At 41.0% G+C, this 18,060-nt stretch overlaps 1 long non-coding RNA gene across 2 annotated transcripts in view; it reads right to left on the bottom strand.

Moving 5' to 3' along the window:
- Positions 1 to 11,471, bottom strand: part of LOC148109661 (uncharacterized) — a 574,894-nt gene extending 563,423 nt beyond the window's left edge. For both annotated transcript variants that reach the window (XR_015725080.1, XR_015725081.1), the window contains exon 1: positions 11,415 to 11,471. This is a non-coding gene — a long non-coding RNA (uncharacterized LOC148109661). The remainder of the gene's footprint in view (positions 1 to 11,414) is intronic.
- Positions 11,472 to 18,060: the final 6,589 nt, after the last annotated feature.

Here is an 18,060-nt window from a genome sequence, read left to right as displayed (position 1 = left end):
AATGCAAGTTGGTACAGCCACTCTGGAAAACAGTGTGGAGGTCCCTTAAAAAGTTAAAAATTGAGCTACCCTATGATCCAGCCATTGCACTACTGGGTGTTTACCCCAAAGATACAGACGTAGTGAAGAGAAGGGCCATATGCACCCCAATGTTCATAGCAGCAATGTCCACAATAGCTAAATCGTGGAAGGAGCCGAGATGCCCTGCAACAGATGACTGGATTAAGAAGTTGTGGTCCATATATACAATGGAATATTACTCAGCAATCAGAAAGAACGAGTTCTCAACATTTCCTACAACATGGACGGCACTGGAGGAGATAATGCTAAGTGAAATAAGTCAAGCAGAGAAAGACAATTATCATATGATTTCTCTCATCTATGGAACATAAGAACTAGAATGATCAGTAGGGGAAGAAAGGGATAAAGAAAGGGGGGGTAATCAGAAGGGGGAATGAAACATGAGAGACTATGGACTATGAGAAACAAACTGAGGGCTACAGAGGGGAGGGGGTGGGGGAATGGGATAGACCGGTGATGGGTAGTAAGGAGGGCACGTATTGCATGGTGCACTGGGTGTTATACACAACTAATGAATCATCGAGCCTTACATCGAAAACCGGGGATGTACTGTATGGTGACTAACATAATATAATAAAAAATCATTATTAAAAAAAAAAAAAGAAAAAAAAGCCAGACCAAAAACAACAAAGACTAAAAAGGAACAGAGAAAATCTCTAGAAACAATGACTTTACAGGTAACACAATGGCACTAAGTTCATATCTATCAATAATCACTCTGAATGTAAACAGACTAAATGCTCCAATCAAGACACAGGGTATCAGAATGCATAAAAAAAAAAATAAGACCCATCTATATGCTGCCTATAAGAGACTCATTTTAGACCTAAAGACACTTACCTGCAGATTGAAATTGAGGGGATGGAGAACCATTTATCATGCTAATGGACATCAAAAGAAAGCCAGAATAGCCATACTTATATTAGACAAACTAGATTTTAAATTAAAGACCATAACAAGAAATGAAGAAGGGCATTATATCATAATAAAGAGGTCTATCCAACAAGAAGATCTAACAATTGTAAACATTTATGCCCCCAACTTGGGAGTACCCAAATATATAACCAATTAATAACAAACGTAAAGGAACTCATTGATAATACAATAATAGGGGACCTTAAAACCACATTTACAGCAAAAGACAGATTGTCTAAGCAGAAAATCAATAAGGAAACAATGATTTTGACAGACTGAACCAGATGGATTTAACAGATATATTCAGAACATTTCATTCTAAAACAGCAGAATACACATTATTTTTGAGTGTACATGGAACATTCTCCAGAATAGATCACATACTGGGTCACAAATCAGGCCTCAAAAAATACAAAAAGACTGAGATCATACCATGAAGATTTTCTGACCACAACAATGAAACTTGGTCAACCACAAGAAAAAATTTGGAAAGACCACAAATACATGGAGGTTAAAGAACACCCTACTAGGGGCGCCTGGGTGGCTTAGTCGTTAAACATCTGCCTTTGGCTCAGGGCGTGATCTCAGGGTCCTGGGATCAAGCCCTGCATGGGGCTCCCTGCTCCACTGGGAGCCTGCTTCTTTCTCTCCCACTCCCCCTGCTTGTGTTCCCTCTCTTGCTGACTGTCTCTCTCTCTGTCAAATAAATAAATTCTTTAAAAAAAAAAAAAAAAAAAGAACATCCTACCAAAGAATGAATGGGTTAGTCAGGAAATTAAAGAAGAAATTCAAAAATACATGGAAGCAAATGAAAACATGATAGTCCAAAACCTTTGGGATGCAGCAAAAGCAGTCATAAGAGGGAACAAGAGGGAACTAGATCACTTTCTTATACCATACACAAAAATCAATTCAAACTGGATGAAAGACCTACATGTGAGACAGGAAACCATCAAAATCCTAGAGGAGAACATAGGTAGCAACCTCTTTGACCTTCGCCACGGCAACTTCTTGCTAGATGCGTCTCCAATGTCAAGGGAAACAAAAGCAAAAATGAACTGCTGGGACTTCATCAAGATAAAAAGTTTCTGCACAGTGAAGGAAACAATCAACAAAACTAAAAGGCAGCCTACGGACTGGGAAAAGATATTTGCAAATGTCATATCTGATAAATAGTATCCAGAATCTATAAAGAACTTATCAAACTCAGGGCACCTGGGTGGCTCAGTCAGTTAAGTGTCTGCCTTTGGCTCAGGTCCTGATCTTGGGGTCCTGGGATCGAGGCCCATGTCAAGCTCCCTGCTCAGCAGAGAGCCTGCTTCTCCCTCTCGCTCTGCTGCTCCCCTTACTTGTGTGCGCTTGTGCACACGCACGCGCTCTCTCTGTCAAATAAAATCCTTACAAAAAAAAAAAAAACTATCAAACTCAACACCTAAAAAACAAATAATCCAGTTAAGAAATGGAGAGAAGACATGAGCAGACATTTTTCCAAAGAAAAGGTATAAATGGCTAACGGACACATGAAAAAGTGCTCCACATCATTCATCATCAGGGAAATACAAATCAAAACAATGAGATACCACGTCACACCTGTCAGAATGGCTAAAATTAACAACACAGGAAATAACAGATGTTGGTGAGGATGAGGAGAAAGGGGAACACTCTTACACTGTTGGTGGGAATGCAAACTGGTGCAGCCACTCTGGAAAATGGTACAGAGCTTCCTCAAAAAGTTAAAAATAGAACTACTACCCAGCAATTTCACTATTAGGTATTTACCCAAAGGCTACAAAAATTCTGATTTGAAGGGGCACATGCAACCCAATGTTTATAGCAGCATTATCAACAATAGTCAAATTATGGAAAGAGCCCAATGTCCATCAACTGATGAATGGATAAAGAAGACATGGTATATACACTGGAATATTACTCAGCCATTAAAAGAATGAAATCTTGCCATTTGCAACAAAATGGATGGAGCTAGAGTGTATTGTGCTAAGTGAAATGAGTCCAAGAAAGACAAATACCATATGATTTCACTCACATGTGGAATTTAAGAAACTAAACAGATGGACATAGGGGAAAGAAAAGAAAAGAGAGAGGCAAACCATAAAATAGATTCTTAACTATAGAAAACAAACTGAGGGCTGCTGGAGGGGAAGTGGGCAGAAGGATGGGTTAAATGGGTGATGGTTATGAAAGAGAGCATTTGTTGTAATGAGCACTGGGTGTTATATGTAAGTGATAAGTCACTAAATTCTACTCCTGAAACTAATATTAAACTATATGTTAACTAACTAGAATTTAAATAAAAACATGAATTTAAAAAAAAGGAAAATACTTGCTAATCTATTTTGTGCATGAGACACTTTGTCAAGAACAAGGGTAAATGAGAAACAGTACGTTATACTTCAGTAATCACAGGCTAGTGAGAGAGAATAGGTAGATTAATAATTATGACATAACATGGTCAGTGCTGTAACAGAGGCATTACCAGAGTGCTGAAGGAACCCAGAAAAGAAGTTCAGAGAATCTTCAGGTACATTTGAACTGAGTCTTGCAGGAGAGTAAATAGCTAATGTCCTTTAATCACTTCCCACTCACCCAACACTGCTCTAAGTGTTTTTCATGTGTTAACTCGCTCAATTGCCATAACAACTCTAAGAGGTGGGTAGTCTTATTATTCTGAAAAATGAGAAAACTGAAGCACAGAGAGGTTAAGTCTCTCGCTCAGAGTCTCACCATTGCTAGTGATTGAAGCAATGTTTGACATAAGCTGCCTGTCTCCTGGAATGACTCTCAACCACCACACTGTACAAAAGCAGTAGGAGTTCACCAGGAAAGACAGAGGCCCTCTTTGCTGATGTAGAATGTTCTGTTTCACATTCTATAGCAGCATAGCAGGAGGACATTTGGAAGTCTGAAGAAACATGCACTGGTGAGCTCTGACTACACCCTTACTGTCTGTGGTTCTCACAGGGTGAGGACCTGGAACCAGGATCACCGCTGTAAAGAAGCTAGGAGGATGCCAACATTGGGAAGATGGGCCACACTGGAGTACGGAATCCAGAGCTGAACAGCAGATAGTCCCTCTAAGTCAGGGCCAAAAACCAAGAAAGGTGTAACAAGAAGGTGATTCGTTTAATAAAAATTACGATCTTGTCAGGCTCAACACCTATCAACCCAAGCTGAAGTTGACACACAACCAGAATCTGAAGGTAGGGTATTGTGCCACCTCCCTACATGTAGGTGATCCCAGGGCTTGCAAGCTGTTGTTGTTGCAAGGAAAAAAGCAGTAGTCCATACCTGAGTCTCTGCTGAATATCCATAATATCAGACTCTATTTCCTAGATTCCACTCTAACCATATGTTGTAGCCTCCTACATGTACAAGACACATGCAGTGCACACCCACTCCCAGTTTTTCTCCCCTTTCTGAACACACAGAAAGTCTACACTCCCTAGCTCCCTCACAGACAGCCATGTGACTAGTCATAGCCAATGAAATCTGTGAAGTGATACATGTTTTTTCTGTACCATGGCATAAAAACCTGATCTCTAGTCCTTCACCTTGGCAATCCCAGAAGCCACCTGTTGAGATGGCAGCATAACAAGATAAGAGGAGTGTTGCCCAGAGAATTGCCTACCCCACACTGGACTTTATGAAAGCCAGAAATAAGCCTTTTTTTTTTTTTTGCCTTAACACCTGAGATTTCTGGCTTCATTTATTAATGCAACATAACCCAGCTAGTGTATATAATAAATTATATTTCAAGCCTTTGCCCATTGCTGGTTTTGTTTCTATTTCTGTGTCGACCCTAAAACACATGCCATCCTCATTTCATTATTCAAATAGTTAAGATTAAATCTGCTATATCTAATCCAGTAGAACATACATGTGGTGACTTAAGTTAGTTAATTAATTTTCACATTTTTAAATGAAGCTATAAAAACTCCTTGACCACCACTTGGAATGTCATTGCCTAAGTCTGATGTCGGAATGGCCACAGAGTCTGAGCTATTTCCTAACACATCCTCCTGCTCTAAGTGGAAATCTAACAGGATGAACTTTCCAGTAATGAGGCTTGACAACTTTGCCACCACCAGGAGAAGCAGGAGTCAGGCCAGGAGAAAGGCTGCTAATTTCCTCACTGAAGTGTTGATTAGGCTTCCTGCGACTGGCCTACTAGTAGAGGGATTCTCACCAGTTTTCATCTGAATACTTTGTGAATGTCTCCTGCCCCCCCCACCACACACACACACACACACACACACACACACACACACACGATATTAGCAAATTACAACACCAACATTTCCAAAAAAGTTGTGTCCAGTGCCAGTACCCCCTATGTTATGAGAAAGCTACATTCAAGAAGTATTAGGCATAAATTCAATCAGAATTAGCATCATCTTTTGGCAAATTCTAATCTATTTAGTTTGTTCCTCAAAGGGAGATGCACTCACATCTATAATTCTAGTTTCATCTTAATGACTGACTTTCTGACAAAACACAGGGAAAACCAAACAAAAATTGTCTTCTGGGTGCCTGGGTGGCTCAGTCAGTTGAGCATCTGACTCCTGATTACAGCTCAGGTCATGATCTCAGGGCATGGGATCAAGCCCCACATTGGGCTCCACGCTCAGCAGAGTCTGCTTGTCCCTCTCCCTCTGCTCCTCCCCACTGCTGCCCCCCCCCACCCTGCACTCATGCATGCTCTTGCTTTCACTCTCTAAGACAAAATCTTTTTTTTTAATTGCCTTCTAATCTCTAGTACCAGTTGGGCACTCAGACACCAGGCATGAGCAGACAGGACAATATACTTCTCCTCATTAGAGTTACTGTGAGAAACACACAGTGAACTAGGCTTAGCTGTAGAACAAGTTCAGAGAGAATTGGCTCCTTCTTCCCCTCCCCCCCCCCATTCTCAGAACTTCCTTCTCATACTTTGATGATACAATCTGGAGGTGTAGATACAGATTACCACATAATTGTTATATTATGTATCTTCTAAGAATGAATTTTAACATTTGCTTTTAGTTTGTAAACAGAAATACAACTACAGATTTTTATATATAATCCCTAATTATTATTTATCTTTATCCAGGTATATAAATAGATGTACATTTGGTTTAAATGTTTGCCCTGGCCTTTTTATACTCTGGCTCTCCTACTTTGATCACTGACTGTACCACCAACCATCTCTTGGTCACTTGGAATTTATCTTCAAGCACTTTTTTCAACAGACACAAATAAATAAAACCTTACCCAGAACTGCCTATCACAGAACTTTTTTGAAACGTTGCCTATCAGAGAATATATTTGCTGCTTTCACACATGAAAGACAACTTGGCTGGGTATAAAATTCTTGAATCACAGCTTCTTATGAACAAAGCTCTAAAGGTCTTGCTTTTAGCACAGTTATGGTACAGAATGGTACAATTCTGGATGACTTTATCTTTCTTCTTTTAGCACTCTGGCATTATCTATTCGTTCCTCACTGAATACATGTTGTTATAATAAGAAAAAAATTAATAAAACCAATAGATTTGTGATGAGTACTGATTATTACATTGCCACATTCTGCTGGATGTTGAAAGGTACACCCATAACTGCTGTAGGAAGAACTCAGCTGTAGGCAATATATAAACCAATGATGATATGAGTGATATTACTACACAATAATTCTATGATTAACAAAAATCAACACTGGGATTTAGTATAATATTATTTAGGGAAAAATAGTAGTGCATTTGTAACACATAAGATAAAAACATGAGAAGTCCTCAAATCTCTCCAGACATCCACAAGTCAAAATTCTGAAACTGAAGGCCACAAGGTCTTGCAATAATCAAGCTCCAGTTCTAACCTCCCATAGGCTGCACAAACTTAAACACCTCTTTACTCAGAAAAACAAGAATCCAACCCCCAAAAAAGAAATAGGTCAAAACTGATTACACTTTGGAGGAGGTCAGACAGGGAAGGAATATAGCAAAATTATTAAAAACACACTATCCAGGTTCAGATGACCTGATTTCAAGTCTGATCGTACAACGTACTACTCGTGAGTAACCCTCAGCAAATCAGCTCCTATGTGCTACCATTTTCTTACCTGCAAACTAAGGATAGGAATAAAATCTCCCTTATGGGATTGTTGAAAGAATTAAGTGAAATAAAATAGAGCACAATACCTGCCATATAGGAAGTGTGAACTGTTTACAATGAACAAATGAGTGGCACAACGTAAGAGTTACAGGCTGAATTTCTATTATTTGACATGTCCCTCAGGAACATCTATTACCATCAAGTAGGACAAGCAGTCTTACTACCATCACAAACCAGTTAGGCAAGCTGAAGGAAGATGATGGGGACTGGTTCAAATCAGGAGACTTCTTGGTGCCAGAACTAGAGCCAGCTATTCTGGGCCACTGTGCTGTTCCCTACATTAACCTACCAAGATACCCTGCCATTGAGTCTGGTTATTCAGAGACAGCACCACCGCAGATCTTGTTTCCCAAATATCAGGTGAAGCTGCCCAAAGTTTGCAAGGTAAATAGAGGGAAAAGTCCTTAAAACATCCTTAAAATATCTCTCTACAAAATGAGGGGATCCTACTTCAGTTGTTTTTATGATTTATTGTTTTGTTTTTATGATTTATTGTTAGGCACAGGAGATGTTTTGTTTGCTCTTCTTCCTAGGAATTATAAATTTCTCAACTTCCTTTCTTTCAAGGGAAGTTGGTCTAAACCCACAACTAGAACCCCACATGGAAATTCAACTTTCCTATTTAAAGCAATAAGATTGAAGAAGCAGTTTTTCATTTCACCTAACATCTTGTCAGAGAGCTAGAGTCTCTCAGCCCTATGGTCTCACAGTTAACATGTTGGCACAACCTAAAGTAAAAACGATTTTTTTTAAATAATTAATTAATTAATTAAAAGGGTTTTACTCTCACAAACACTAACCCATAGTAGGAAAATCCATGATGCTCAACACCCTGGAGTATTCCCCTAAGAACCTCTAAAAGGGGGAGGGAGCTATAAGAACTCAAGCTCCAAAGGCTCCTCCACCTACCATCCAGGTGAGCCTACACACTATAATTAGCCTCTCCAAGGAGAGTATCTGCATCTGCACAATAGAGATGTAATGATACCTACCTCATAAGGTTGTTATAAGGATTAAATAATAAAATACATCTACTGTACTTACCACAGTGCCCTACATGTTTACTATGGCCTCCATTTTCATAGCCAGGCAAGAATAAAAAACCCCTAAGCTCCAGTATAAATGATGCCATATCAAACAATGTACAAAGTCACTGTGCAAGTCCTGATGGCTTACATCTGTTTATCTGAAGAACTTTTGTCATAATATACAATAGACTATTTGTATATTCCCAGGACCAGCTCTTATTTCACTGTTTTTGTAGAGCCCCTAAAACTTTGTGGCAGTTCATCTTGACCCTGTGATGAAGCATTTTCTTGCAAGTCTAGTGTACAGCTGACTTTTGATCCTTATTTGTCAAAATCATGAAATCCAACTTTGCTTCCATGTTCCACTGGGAATGCAACCGGAGAAACAGCTGTGGTGATGGCTTGCTGACTTTTAGGCTAAACTCAGCTAGAGGATTTTTGCCTAGAAATCTCCATTTTGCTCAAGAAAAGCCCAGGATTTCTCAGAATTCCAGAAATACCAGATCACCCCCCAGAGTACAGGGGAGCCTCTTCTAGCCTAGGATGTGGAAGCTCCCAAGACTGCCAGTATCATTTGGCCCAACTGGAACTGGCTAGTTCTGACCTTTGGAGAAAGGAACCACAAGGGAGACAGGGAGGCTCATGTACTTGGTCATGGCTGGCTGTGAGCCCTGGATCTCCAGGGTCTAAGCGCATCTCACAACATATGGAATTCACCCTAGGTGCACAATAGTGGAGCTGGCAGTTAGGTGGTCCTTACCTCCTCGTGCTTTAAGGGAGAGGCTGAAGCTGCCAGCAGGACCTGTTTGTTCTCCCTACAACTCCTTCTCCTATTCTCCTCCCAAAGTTGGGTTTATTCTCACTAAGAGATTCATATCTGCAATGGGAGTGAGCAAATGCTGTGGTTGAGTAATACCTGGAAAAGCGTATTACTCAAGATAGAATTCACAACCAACCAACAAACCAAGCTAACAGGTTCACACTTTTTTTTTTTTTTTAAGATTTTATTTATTTATTTGACAGAGAGACAGACAGCCAGCAAGACAGGGAACACAAGCAGGGGGGTGGGAGAGGAAGAAGCAGGCTCCCAGCAGAGGAGCCTGATGTGGGGCTCGATCCCAGGACACCGGGATCACGACCTGAGCCGAAGGCAGACGCTTAACGAATGAACAACCCAGGCGCACCAGTTCACACTTTAATACCTGCCTTCCTGTGACCTTGGTAATTTGGAGTGGAATCTTCTAGTCATGTCACTACTTTCTCTTACCTGTATCTCTGCTCATTTGCTCTCTAGACTTTCAACTCCATGTATATCCTTCCTTCTCTTGCTTTCAAATAGATTCTGAAAGCATGACAACATAGAGCCAAAAAAAAAAAATGCAAACACAATGCTAATAACACACACTTTAAAATAATTTTGCAAAATAATAATTTAGATGTGATCTCCTTGGAAGCAAAGCACATTCACGGTAAAGAATCTAGTTCAAAGACCCAGCACAAATATATAAGACTGAGATGTTCATACTACTTCTTATGAAAGCAGAATTGAAAGGCCCTGAGTCATATTACATCAGGTATAGCTTTTCTCTCTCTCACTCTCACTTCCCCCTAGTGTGTGTGTTTTGTTTCTTTTCTTTTGTCATTGAGATAAAGAGAGGTACCAGTACCTCCCACTCAGGAGCGCATTATGGCCAATGAACCCATCACAACCAGAGAATCTTCTTTCCCACAAACCTCATATTATCACATCACAGAACAAAGGCAGGAGGCTCCAACCTTTACATTTATTCACTGATGCAAGGATCCTGCCCACTCCTTACCCACTGTCTGATTTCTCACCAAAGGAGCATTTGCAAGTTGAAAGATTTATATTCTGTGAAATATTTCACTTGTCATCAGCCAGGGGCTCCAGGCTCCCTGGATGTGGTCAGTTCCAGGAAGGCTCCCTAAGCTTCCTTCATAGGCAAGGACACACTGCACCCAAGTGGCTTCTGTAGAGAAGCAAGAAGCCAGAAATGGCTATGACTGGAATGCTCTTCAGACTCAGCGGGGCCTGCCTCCCTGCTAAAAAGCCCATCTCTGTAAACCCGGCCCTAGAACCTTCCAAGTGGTCATCACACTGGAGACCTCAGCCTCTCACAATTCCAGGAAGGGCCTTTGTCATGTCAAAGAGGACAGTCATTCCATATTTTTAATACATCAAGAAAGCTTCAGGCTGGTCTTACAAAAAGAGTCTAGCATTCAACCTAGGCATCATAATAGTGGGAGTCTGTTAAGATACAAGTGTAAGGAGGCCCTCCCCACCCATCCTCCCCCCAAAAAAAGGCAAAAGGAAAGAGAAAGCCAAAGTAATTGGAGACTAAAAATGCAGTTATTAGTACCTATTGCATAGGACTATTTGCACCCCAGAAGCAGCTCCTTACTCCTTATGAATCTACTTACAGTTTCTGAAGGTAAAGCAGTCTTAATAAGCAAAATCTCCTTCAAGCTCGTCTTTTCTCAACAATTAAAAATGCGAGCTATTTTTATAATTAGTAATTTTTGTAATTTTTTTCTTGTAATTTTGTAATTTTGATTGTTACTGCACCCCAAAGGAGACTGACCATTGTTTCTAGTACTGTGACCAGTCGTGCTCAAAGTTTACAGCAATATCACCTCATTAATTCTCAATCGACAGGAGAAGCTTGGTAAGATAAGATGCCCCCCAAAAAAATTTCTCAGAGATACCACCAAGCCCTTCCAATGCCTGAAACACCTGAGGAACTCCTAATGTTCCAGAAGTCCCAGCCGCACTCCTTATCAATTAAATCAGAACCTCTACAGGTGGAACTGGCCGTCAGTGTTTGAAGTTACACAGGGCCTTACAACCCGCAGACAAGCCTAAGAACCACTCCCCTAGACTGGGATTCTTGTTTCTAACTGCACCTAAGAATCAACTGGGGAAAGTCTAAACAATATCCATTCCACGACCCCACCCCAAACCAACCAAAACGCAAACTCTGGTAATGGCGCCTGAGTGTTTTAAGGTCATTAGGAAGTTACGGTATTTGATTAAATGGTTTCATTACAAAAACGTTTTCAGAAAAAGAAAAAAATAAAAACATATATTTTAAACAGGCATAATACCAAATCCTACCTTTCAAAAATAACCACAGTTACCCCACTTTAGCTGAGGTAAAGAAGGGGGTAATGAGAAAATACGTTAATAAAAGAATGCGGACTCACAGCTCTTGAATTCAAAGTCTCCACCACCTTCCCAAACTCTTCTCAAGCAGTTCTGGGGCTGAAAAGCAACGCCGCAGCAGCGCGCAAGCCCATATATACGCAAGCACGCACATATGCGCACGGGCTCGCACGGGCACGCGCGCACGCACGCACGCACGGACATACCCTCCTCTAAAGCTGGTTTGGGGAGACTCCGCCGTCCTTTTCATCAGCAAGGAGGTGTTTTATAATTTCATTTTGTGGGTGCCTAAATTACAAGCATTTTGCTCACCAAACTAGATTTATGAAGTAACAATTACCTCATCTGGCCATTTTTGAAATTAATCATAGGGTTATTAACTCCCAACCAAAGCTACCGATTAGAATAAAATAACCGGAGCCCAGCACCAAGTTGTTATAATGCCATCCCAGAGAAAGGGAAAAAAAAAAAAAAAAAAGTGATGCCTTTTGAGGTTGAGCAATTTACCTTAGTTTTTTGTTTCGTTTTGTTTTAAGAAATCTGAAATACTAAGATACAGGAAACAAATCACTACCATTGAGAGCCTGGGGATACTTGAGAGGGAAAAGGAAATAAGATGGATAACAAATTTCCCTACAGCTGTAGGTTCAAAGGGAGAGGCGCATATAAGCGCAGGGTTCCATATAATGCTACAAATGTTAAGAATTTTATTCTGCCAGTAATTATTCGTAAATCCTTTGCCAAATCAAGCTATTATCTGTGGACCATATTTTCCCATTTGTAAATGAGAGGATTAAGTCTAAGGCAGGGTTTCTCAACCCTGGGACTACTGACATCTTGGGCAGGATACTTCTTTGTTATGGGAGCTGTTCTGTGCTTGGTGGATGTTTACAAGCATCCCTGGTCTCTATCCACTGATCCCAGTAGGATACACTTCCCCCTGGCCCAGTTTTAACAATTAAAAATGTCTCAAGACATTGCCAAATGTCCCCTGAGGAGCAAAATCAGCCCCAGTTGAGAACCACTGGTTTAAAGTAATTTTTAATGTCTCCCTATTTTTAAAAGTTCACAATGTGAAAACTCTGGGAAGACAAATTTGACAGATCAGGGAATGTGCACATAAAAGGCCAAAGATGAGAATGTGTGAAATTATCCTGTAAAGCAGAGGTTCTCAATCTTGGCTGAGTATTAGAATCACCTGAGGAGCATTTCAAATTCCCAGTCTCAAGGAATTAATTAATTAATTCTCCCTGATGAATTAAATCAGAACTCTGGGGGTTGAAAAAAGTTTGGGATTCCAGTTGTCAGCAGTCTGAGGACCACTGGAGAAGAGCTTAGTATGAGACAGAAATAACAATAAATCTGTTCATCATTTCTCATTCTGATATTACTTCATTTCAATTAGCAAGAAAACCAAAAATCCAGTCTATGCTGGCATTTTGCATAACACCGGGAAATAGGTCATCTTAAATCAAGCCTATCTCAAATCTTCACTTTAAATGAGGCTTGCACCTATTTAGAGGAGAGGTACATGGGCATAAAGAAACCTAAACAAAGTAAAAAAAACCAGTATCTCTGAAGGAGATGCCACCATTCATCCCTCAAATCCTCTGTTCCCTGCAGTTATTGATCCGAGACCATGGCAGCCATTTTCTCCAAACCATGACTGTCAATTGCATTAATCCTGATCAACAGAGATTATCTGTTCCACTTTATCAAGTAAATGACAATCTCATCAAAAGAAAATGTGTGCACTCCCTGGAGGAGGAAGATACACCCTACTCATTTCTGAGTGAAATCAGTCTATGTGGCCAGAGTTGGATGAGACCTAGACACGCACCCAATGGGACAAAGCCACTACCAACATGATTTAACACAAATATGACATAAGCAGTTCAAAGGGGCTTCAGTAAAGTGGCTATAGAGCCCTTGACTATCTCCTGCGGAATCTGTACTAATTAGCTTGGTATTCTTTGCAAAGTGCTCACAGTTACTAGGAAGAAAGTTGTGACATAAAAATATGCAGTTCTATTTAACGTAATTTTTGTTTGCTGTTATGTTATTTACACAAACAATATCATTGGCATCCAAATTTTATTGAACATTTACTCTATGCCAGGCCCTGTGATAAGTATTTTATATAAATTATGTCATTTAATCCTCACAATAACCTAACTAGTTGGTATTGTTATTGTTATTAATATTATTATTATTATCCCTCTTCTACAGTTGAGGAAACTGAGTTGAGTTGCCCAAGGACCTGGTGCCAGCAGCCACAGGAAGGAGAATTAAAACTCAGGCAGTCTGACTACAGAGCCTAAATTCTTGAACATCATGTAATTGGCCTCATGCATCTTCTATTAATTTGTTAGATCATGAAACTAGTAACTTTGCATAGCAGTCTTTCAAACACAGATTTGAAAACACTTTTAAAACATATAGTATATAGGCTTATACCCATATGATCCAAATGAAGAAATGTTACGCCTCTGTTCTGCAGCACAGCCGCAGACCACCTAAATCAGAATCATTTACAGGAGTTTGTTTAAAATACAGAGTACTGGGCCCATTTCATACCTACCATTTCAGAACTTGAGGTGCGAAGAAGTCAGGGTGGGAATCTGCATTGTGAACAAGCCTTCCCGGTGGTATTTTTGCCCTTTGAAGTCCGAGAACGATTCCCCTAGAATTGGCACAACTTTGCATCCACAAAGCACAGCCTCATGCCTGTTAAGACTTTAGAAAGAAAACTTGTCGCTCCAGAATCAAAATACAGAGAAAATGTAAAGAGCAATTTTAAGAGCCAGAAGATTCCCAGTAAGGCAGCCTCCTTAAAGATCCCTGGATGTATTTTAACATATTTAATTTAAGACATAAACCCACTTACCCGAACACATCATATTTTTCAGATGAACTGCCTTTCTCTGGAGACAGAAATCTGCTATATGAATATCACTTAAGCTGCTACTCAAAGCCTTTAGCGCGCGCACAAACACACACACACACACACACACACACAAATCCAATCCGTGCACGAGTTTGAGTAAACACTATGTAACCAGAAAATGAAATTGCTCTCAAATAACCATTATGACTATTCTTATAGGCTCACATTACAATAAAATCCAGAGCGAGAGCTATCAGTGGAGATGGAAATTACAGACCATGCGTTCGTCTACTAGATATGAGCCCTTAAGGGTTGGGATGGCATCTTATTTTTCTTTACATCTCCAGTTTTAAGCACATAGTAGGCAATTAATCCAGTTTTGTGTTACCGAAGAAGAAAGGAAGGAGACTTCAAATGAATCTATAAGCAAATCAATTCCCTGATGAGAAGGAGCCTCACAGGTTATTTCTTCCCCCACACAGCCTTTGGATAAGACTGCTGTCCAAATATAAGAGAACACATGAAACCAACCAACTTTGAACTTTCTCAATCTTGAAGCCATGCCTCCTTTCAACAAAAGATAATCACCCCAACTTCTGCAGCCCACACATACAACCCAAAGTAAGCCTCCAAATGAAAAATGAAAACCAAAAAAAAACATGTTGAGGAAGGAAGAGAGAAAGAAGACAGATTGTGCTTTAAAAAAAAAAAACAATAACAGTATACAACACACCAGGGGTTGGGAAAATATCAAATTTTCATTTTACAGCAAAGATTGTGTTGAGTTTTGCTTCATTCTGCTATTCATGAGTTTCATATTCTTCCTTGCATTTAAACATATTTATGCTGCTTCATTCCCTCCAGTCTCTGTGCAACATGAATATTCACATAACCACTATAAGCTGCAAATGTGTACACACACGTGCGCACACACACACACACACACACACACACTGGTACATCACACTCAGAGATCAGCCTCTTAATCCTTGGGAGCTCATGTACTTAATAATTTCTAAACTGCTGTAAAATGAATCCGAGGGATGATACTACTCAAACAGCATCAGGAGAACCTATGTGTGGGGTTGATTTCCAGCCACTGGAATAATCCTGACTTAATGTATATTCAAAACATCTTACTCAGGTTACCACACAGTCACATAAAACCATAAACATCCAGACCCTAAAGAAACCCTAGAATTATCTGCTTCCACATCCCTCATTTTCACACAAGGAAATCAAGCTCAAAGTGAAACTGCTTGCCCATAACCAGATGATAAGCTGGTGCCTGAGCATCCAATCCAGTTGTCTCTCTACTACGCCACATTGGGACCAATATTTTGCACTTAATAGCTAGCTGGCAGTTCAACAAGAAAATTCATGTATAGCTCTCTTAGTAAGATCTAAATTCAATTTCTATAAATAACTGCCAGTTTTTGTTACAGTCCCTAAAGAATACTGGACTCCAATAATCAATATTATAATAAATGAATTCTAGCTCTTCTTTTTTGTTAACCTCTTTTTTAAGTGCTAGCAGTTAATGGGAATAAAATATTAAAAAGAAGAGAGACTTTAAGGTTCAGAAAATCGACCAAGTAGAGGGAGTTAAGATGGCAGAGGAGTAGGGGACCCCTTTTTCAGCCGGTCCCCTGAGTCGAGTTGGATAGGTACCAGACCAGCCTAAACAACCACGGAACCAGCCTGAGACGCAGGAAGATGCATCTGGATCTCTACAAATGAACATCTCCAGTGCTGAGTATTGAGGTACGAAGGGGGGAGCCGTGAAACCGCGCACAGATATCGGAAGATAAACAGAAGAGGGAGGAAGCCACCGCGTTCGGGTGCCAGGAAGCGGTAGCCACCTGCACGGGGGAGCGGGCAGACTGGTGGACGGCACCCGCGAGAGAGCAGACTGAGACCATGAGCCGGGGAACGCGCGCCACCAGACTGAAACGGAGCTCTGGTGTGCTCACTGGAACCAGACTGAGACCGGGAGCTCCGGGAGCGCGTGGGGGGCAGCTGGCAGCTGGCGGCTGGCGGTGTTAGAAACACAAAGAACAGAGACGTGCCGGCCCTGGAAGTGAGGGCTGGGACGCTGGGTGTGGGGCGCACATCCCGGGACACCGCAGGGTTGAGCAGCACCAACAGAATACAGAGTTAAAGTGGCCAGAACATCAGTGGAGAACAGTCCGCGATCCCTCTGTTCTGAGACAGAGGCTGAGATTCGGCCACTGCTGCTCTGACTCTCAGAAGAGGCACAGCAAACTGCCAGGGAAAGCCACCAGAGAACAAAAGCCTGGAAAGACTGGCTCACAGTGTGCCCACCCCCATCTCCCCTCACAGGGGACACGGAGACTCCACCCAAACACGGTTGCCTGAGTATTGGCGCGGCAGACCCCTCCCCCAGAAGGCAGGCTGAAAAATCAAGAAGCCCACATCCCTGAGATCCCTATAAAACAAGGGCGCACGGCCTGGGTGCCAGACAATAATTTGGGCTCTGGACAACCCCGCAACCTCTCCTCATCAGAATGACGAGAAGGAGAAATCCCCCCCAACAAAGAAAAAACAATGAGTTTGTGGCCTTTGCCACAGAACTAATGGATATGGATATAACCAAATTACCAGAAATGGAATTCAGAGTAACAATGGTCAAGATGATGTGTAGACGTGAAAAAAGTATTAACGAAAATGTTAATGATGATATAGAATCTCTAAGGGCGGAAATGAGAGCGAATCTGGCAGGAATTAAAAATTCTATGAGCCAAATGCAGGCAAAACTAGAGGCTCTGATGGCCAGGGTGAATGAGGAAGAAGAACGTATCAGCGAATTAGAGGATGGGTTAGTAGAAGAGAAAACTAAAATAGAATCTGGACTTAAAAAAATCCATGCTCATAAATGTAGGTTACGGGAGATTACTAACTCAATGAAACGTTCCAATGTCAGAATCATCGGCATCCCTGAAGGGGGTGGAGAAAAACAGAGGTCTAGAAGAGATATTTGAACAAATTGTAGCTGAAAACTTCCCTAATCTAGCAAGGGAAACAAACATCTGTGTCCAAGAGACAGAGAAGACCCCTCCCAAGCTCAACCGCGACAAACCTACACCATGTCACGTCATAGTGCATTTCGCAAATATTAGATCCAAGGATACAGTATTTAAAGCAGCCAGGGCAAAGAAATTTCTCACGTACCAAGGCAAAGGTATCAGAATCACGTCAGACCTGTCTACACAGACCTAGAATGAGAGAAAGGGTTGGGGGGGCATTTTTAAAGCTCTTGCAGAGAAAAACATGCAGCCAAGGATCCTTTATTCAGCAAGGCTGTCATTCAGAATTGATGGAGAAATAAAGACCTTCCAGAATCGCCAGTCATTGACCAATTTCGTAACCACGAAACCAGCCCTACAGGAGTTTTTATATTCTCACCTGAAGAAGGGGGGTTCTAAAAAGGCCCCAAGAGTGATAAAGAACAGAAAGTCACAATCTATAGAAACAAAGACTGTACTGGCAACATGGCATCATTAAAATCATATCTCTCAATATTCAGTCTGGATGTAAAGGGCCTAAATGCTCCCATAAAATGACACAGGGTTGCAGACTGGATAAAAAGACATCACCCATCCATTTGCTGTCTACAAGAGACTCATTTTGAACCTAAAGATACATTCAGACTGAAAGTAAAGGGATGGAATACCATCTTTCACGCCAATGGACCTCAAAAGAAAGCTGGGGTAGCAATTCTCATATCAGACAGATTGGATTTTAAACTAAAGACTATACTTATAGATACAGAAGGGCAC

Source organism: Ursus americanus, chromosome 7 (assembly GCF_024610735.1).
Source record: "Ursus americanus isolate L20-20 chromosome 7, mUrsAme1.1.p, whole genome shotgun sequence".
In the NCBI taxonomy this organism is placed as follows: domain Eukaryota; kingdom Metazoa; phylum Chordata; class Mammalia; order Carnivora; family Ursidae; genus Ursus; species Ursus americanus.
The sequence above is the reverse complement of the archived record's forward strand: the minus strand, read 5'-3'. Positions and strand labels throughout refer to the sequence as shown.